The following is a 6,327-nucleotide window of genomic DNA, read 5'->3' as shown; positions in this document are numbered from 1 at the left end:
TCTAACCTGTAATTACATCAGTATTTCTGCAGCTGCTGAAAGCCAACTGGAAGGTTGTGAGGAAAGGCAGCAAGTTGGACAAGTTGCAACGTGCGAGAGAGCCTCAGAGCTGGGAATGGCAAAGCTTCTGAATTAAATAAGTGTTGAATGCATATGAAATAAAAACTTCTTCCGAATGACAGTTTAATGCACAGTCAACATAGCATAGTAGAATAGAGACTCTAATAATTAGACACATGTATATACATGATAAGCTCACACACTTAATGACACGGTAGATGCTGAAGCACTTGGTGCCTGATGAGATCTGCTATTTAAGCTGGGTTTTACAGCCAGCTTTTATCCTTCTGCTAAGCTGTGAAATGTGTTTGTTTTCATGGAAAGATTTGTTTACAATCAACAAGCAAGTGTGTGTGTAACATCTTGCAAAGTGAGGGCGTTATGATTGCATTTTGCAGATAACATTGATTCCTTAAGAATCTACTTCAAAGGGACGCATCCGGATCCCTTGAAAGTCTGCATGCAAGGGCCTTGAGACAGGAAATCATTTAAGTGCTTTCCTTTTCACATGAAATAAAAAGTGTGCTTAAAGGCTTCCCAAAATAGGAATGCTCTCCTGTAATGGGCTTTCATTCATACTGCTAAATATGGGTGAGGAATGTAACTTAAGATATCAGATTTAAACATACTGACCTGTCTTCTTTTTTTTTTTCTTTTTTAATTAGAACTGAAATAGCTGTGAATTATTTTCAACCAAACATTTTACCTAGCTGCTGTGGGCAAGAGAGTTTTGTGCTACAAATTAAAATTAATATATTTCCAATTAACAAACTTCTAATTATTGCATCTGGTGTTGAAAGAAGTATAAACACAAGCTCCTCCTCCTCCTCTCAGCCAGGGGGTGGGCAGGGTAACAATGGAATTCAGCAGAACTCCATGCCAGGCTTCTACCAAACACCCAAACCAGGAAGGCTGTCCTGTTCAACCACACATTTATGGCTGTTGGCCCCTTGTCCCTGCAGTCCCTGGTACTGCATGCACTTACAAACCAGAGTAGGTGCTATGGGCACGCAGCCCCTGCCTACCTCTTCCTGAGAGTGTAGGTGCAAGTCTGGGGTCCAGCTTCAGGGGTGGCAGGGCAGCACTGATAACGCTGCTTGGGTGCTGTAATGTTCCACTGTATACATATCTTTAAAGGCTTATATTGTAAGCTCTGTCTTACTTTATGCTGGTCGTGGGATGCAAACATAGCGTTGCTTTCTTGAGCTCTCTTTTCAAGGGCAGTTGTGTAATGCTTACAGGGGATTTCTAGGCTTGTGTTCCCAGTGTTTTGTTGTTAGTCTATTGATGTGCCATTTCAAAGGCAAGAAAACCTGTTTCCAGGCAGCCCTGATGTTCCTGAGCTGGTTTGTTTTTCTTTTTCTTTTTCTTTTTCTTTTTCTTTTTCTTTTTCTTTTTCTTTTTCTTTTTCTTTTTCTTTTTCTTTTTTATTTCCTTTGCATGTTAGCACTGCCTGCTGCTCTGCTTCGTGCTGCTTTGAGTGAAATTATGTGAAGGAAGCTGGAGTGCCTGGGCAGCTGATGGAAACTGACAAACTCATTTTAAAATGTTTTGAGCAAGTAACATTTGCAGGTTTGCATTCTGCAGGGGTTTTTATTATTGTTAAAAGGTGAAAGGGTGCTGATTGTTTTCCTTTTGCAGGTTTTTACTTTTTGAGCAGTTATTATTCTAACTGACTGCGCCTCCACCAGCCAGGTTGGCCTTTTATCATTAACATCTGTTAAGGATGACGTAAACAGAACTGAAGAGGAAAAACACCTACCAGAACTGCTATGAACTGCTGGAGCTCAGTCCCCTAACAGACAGCAGTGCTTTACCAAGCTGAATTTATTGCCTTTGCTGAGCCCTAGATGAACAATTCAGTGCAAGTGTAAGAACTGTATTGTCTCTATTATAAGACCTACAGTAATGATTGGGTGCAGGAGCCACGTAGCTGCCAAATATTGGCTGTGGCATCTCCTCAGATCGGAAAATGTAATTTCTCAGATAGGGGAGCATACAGAGCTTCAGCATTAAATTCTTATTAAATGTTTTCTACTGTATCCAGTTATCTTCAGTTATCTTCTACAGCTGATTGTGACCGATAACCTTAGGAATTATTGCTTGAAATCCTCAGGCCTGATGACTCATCTGACTTCACCTAGATGAAGGTTTCCAGTTAGGGAAGGCAAGATAGGTGTTAGGAATTAGTATCAACACATGTCACTGGATGCAGTTCTGAAAGTATTAAATGGCAACAGCATGTCAGGGATGGTGGGACCAGGTGTGGGTGCCAGGCGTTATGATAAGCAGTTGCTGATGTCCGTAGATGACAGGGAGGGCTGCCACCCATCTGCTCTGAAGCCGTATAGTGTTTCAGGGGAAAATCTCTGCCAGGTAAAACTCCTGGTAAACACCAAAGAAGATAACGAGCCTGAATGACCCGATAGCAGGCGTTTGCAGAGATTTTGGTGTAACTCTTGAGTACCAGAGAGCTTCCTAAATGACTTTCTGGCCTGGTTTGGTGCCAGCTCTCACAAAACAGTTGGGTATTGCTCTCCACACTCAGTCTGCAGTGACTGCTCCTGTGCGATCTGAGCAGAGGCTTACTTGGCACTGATTGGCTGTGATACCAGAGGATTCTATTTGTTGCCATTTGTTTGAGTCTTGTTTACACTCTGGAATGCGTGGAAGAGATGTTGTTCATGAAGCAGCACTTGCTGCTTTTTCGGTTATGTGGTTATTATGGGTTTAACAGTGAACTGGTCGAGGGGAGTTAATACTTCAACAGCAACTGAAGTTAGTTCTCTCTGAAAATAAACATGAAGTAGGCGTGCTGGAAGAATTAGACCTTGAGAAAGCTTGTGCAGGTCATTTCATAGTTGGACGTGCAGAGCACCAGAGTGCTGCTGAGCTCTGGTCAGACAGTACCATGTGGGGAACCTGAAATGTTTGGGGGTTTTGTACAGTTGAGTGAGCTGTCCCAGGAGAGTCAGGAGATGTATGATAATTTCCAGTGTGTGTTGTGTCTCATGAATTTGATCACGAGTCACACGATGTCTGGATAGGATTTAAGGATCAGGAGAATACTTTGATGGTTTGTTTTTCAGTTTCCAGACTTGAGTCTTTCATTAAAGCGATGAACTTCTACCGTTGTTTTCATTGACTCCCTTCAAGGAAGGTGATGAGCTGTTTATCCTGAGGATAATTAATCTGTAGTTGATGAGCTGATCCTTTCTCCCGTATATGTCAGTGTCACATGATTGGCAGTGAGTGGTAGCACAGGAGTTGCCACTGAGAGGAGAAGGTGAAGCAGCAGGCATGGCTGCAGTCAGGATCACCGCATTGCTCTCGGACTAAATCACCTGCAAACTTGATACCAGAACAACGTGGGAATAAATTGAAGGGGGCATGGCATGATAGAAAGCACAAATGGAAATGCAAGTGTCAGGAGCAGCTGCCATTCTTATGTTTAATGAAGAATTTTTGAGTTGGAGTTACTCCCACTCACACAATGTGAATGCCTTGCTCCCCATCTTGTCCTTGTCGAAGAACGTTGTAACTTGAAAATTTTGATTTTCTTTGGAACAAAGCTTTAGGAAGGAGACTGTGCTGCGGGTTGGCAAGTTCTGGAGTCATGGTGTGGGTCTGCTGCAAGCATCCTCCTTTCCTGTTCGGTAGGAAGCATCCTGTCATTGTCCCTGCAGGCATGTCACGGTAGGGGCACGTTACATGTTCTCACTCAAAAGCATGAGGCTAGGAGGCTCCATTTCATGTTAACTCTCAGGATGTAACATACATGTGGAGAATCTTGCCTTGCAGTCAGCTGTTTGCTCTGAAGTACTGGCTTTTCAGTACTGACCATATCTATTCAATTGGCTTTACTGGGAACTTAACTATCAATCCCGGATTCTATGGGTTTTTGTGTATTTAAGATATCCTATGTTACCTTTCATTAGTTATGAGCTGTTACTCAGGCTCCTTCTTTCGTTTGCTTATAAAAATAAAACACATCTAAGAGATTTAAATTCCTCCCCTTCCTCTTCCCTATAAACAACCAAAAAAACCCCAAAACCATGCGATACCCAAACAGCAGTGTGTGCCCAGCACAGCAGTGTTGTTCTGGCTATGTCCCCTTTGCATTCAGTTAGGTTGCCCAGGTTTGTTCTTTGGGACAGACAGATCTTCACTGCTGGAAAACGGATCTCGCCTTCATCTTTATGGAGGCTCTGGTAGAACAAAACACTTCTCAAAGTTCTGTTGCTTTTCTGCAGTGTTTGTCTGCTTCTGCAGTGTTTGTCTGCTTATGCAAACACATCATCTGTTCTTGTCTCTCATTTTTCTTTTTTGGGAGAAAGGGAGGAGTGTTGAGGTTTGTAAGGAGCTGAGAGGAAGGATTCATAGCCTGGAGAATTCCTCCATATATTCTGTCTATAGATCACAATTAACAACTTTTTTCAGTTCTACTGATAGTGTTGCTTAGTGCTCATCAGCCTGTTCAATCTTACTGGGCTGGTGCAACTAACAACTTCAGAGTTACATTTTTTATCATAGTTTGTCTTTCTGCATTTGTGCCTGTTCTCTCCGTGATTTGTTTGTTCTACAGTGTGTCTTCTTTTGTTGCAAGTTGTGCAGGATTGACCTCCTGCAGTTCAACCAAAACAGCAGAAATGCCAGCCACAGATGATGCCTCTGATTCAATTCCAGCGTGTTTTTCTAGGGAAATTCACATGAGATGCTTTATTTCTGCAAAATGAGTATTACCCTGTTTCTTCCTATTCTGGTAGCCCTGAAGGAATGCAGATTACCTCCAGATCTAGAGTCATCCCAAGAGTAGACTTATATGCAGATAAATATTTCACAGTACTATGGCACTGACCTTAGAAGCTTTTGGAAATGTGATGCATGTATTGAACTGCTGGCAGAATTCGGAATTCCTGTGAGGGATGTATGATGTCAAAGGCATGCAAACCAAGTTGAGATGCTCTGCATGCAGGAAATGGGACAGCCCCTTTTTTCTTGTCTCAATCCCAGCTGTTCTACTGTAGCTCCTGCCTGACTTCCTCCTTCACTAAAAGTCTTGTGATGTTTGTAACCTTTGTGGGCTTGTTTTCCTTCTCTGTGTCTGCAGAATTAATGAGTTCACTGGTACCATCTTAAAACAGCTTTCTCTATTCACTAAATCTACGGAGTGAAAGAAAGAAGGACGCTAGAGTGCTTCATTATCGTAGTGTGTGAAAAGCATTTAGTAATCTCCTCCTGTTCATAAAAAGATCATAGAAGCACAGAAGGCCTTAGAGTTGGAAGAGACCTTTACAGGTCATCTAGTCTAACTCCCCAACAGGGAGAGTCCAACTGTCAATGAACAGGGACAACACTGCTAGATCAGGTTGCCCAGAGCCTGATCCAGCCTCGCCTTGAAAGTCTCCAGACCTTGTCTTCTCTGTGCTGAACAGCCCCAGCTCTCAGCCTGTCCTTGTAGGAGAGGTGTTCCATCCTTGGAATGGACGCTCCTTCCAGGAGGATCTGCTCCATGATCTTTCCTGGCACAGAGGTGAGGCTGACAGGTCAATAGTTCCCAGAGTCATCCTTTTTACCCTTCTTAAAAATGCATGCGATGTTGCCTTTTTTCCGTTCACCAATGCCCCACAAGTACTTGTTGCCTCATTTATTTACTGAGTGAATGTTGGGCTGTACCTTACAACATGATAGGAATTAGAGACTTATCAATTAAATTTGTTTTCAATTGTTTGTCGCTTGGGTTGCCATAATATTTTGCACTGACACTGGGCATGAGGTGGCAGAGGTGCAGGCAGGGAAGAGAGGCTGAAATCACTTCCTTTGGTGCGAGTCTGGTCTGGGAACGTCTGTGCTTAGTTTGGTGGGAAGCCGTCCTTCCAGAGGAGCCTAAGGACATTGTTATTACAAAGCAATTAAACTAGCAGAGTTTTAATTACATACCACTTTTACTTTAAGGCCTGAAGAAATACGTAGTATGTTAGAAAGCAGAAAGAACGTTTACATAATGTATTTAACAGCACATGCAGTTAATTCAAGATACAATATTGTGCTTGAGAAAAAAACCCTATGTAAACACATATTTGAAAAATAACTTGTGATGCAACTCTGGAGAGGATTTTTTTAATAATGTACAGAGACGATTTCTTCATCTTCAGGTTGGAAGAATGGTTCTTCTGTTGTGGGCTGGCTATCTGAGTGTGGATTCCCATACACTCCGATCTCACACAGTGTTTGTGACATATGGCCACCTGCAGTCCTTCTCATTCC

General features: G+C 42.5%; 1 protein-coding gene and 1 long non-coding RNA gene across 11 annotated transcripts in view; one reads left to right on the top strand and one right to left on the bottom strand.

Annotated features, from left to right (window-relative positions):
- KANSL1L (KAT8 regulatory NSL complex subunit 1 like) overlaps positions 1-6,327 on the top strand; it is a 56,888-nt gene that overhangs the window by 10,157 nt on the left and 40,404 nt on the right. The gene's annotated exons all lie outside the window — the stretch shown is intronic.
- The window catches only part of LOC146543929 (uncharacterized), a 45,931-nt gene that overhangs the window by 12,075 nt on the left and 27,529 nt on the right, over positions 1-6,327 (bottom strand). The gene's annotated exons all lie outside the window — the stretch shown is intronic.

Source organism: Meleagris gallopavo, chromosome 7, assembly GCF_905368555.1.
Source record: "Meleagris gallopavo chromosome 7, MGAL_WU_HG_1.1, whole genome shotgun sequence".
Lineage (NCBI taxonomy): Eukaryota > Metazoa > Chordata > Aves > Galliformes > Phasianidae > Meleagris > Meleagris gallopavo.
Note: the sequence above shows the minus strand (reverse complement) of the source record. Positions and strands in the feature narration are given on the sequence as shown.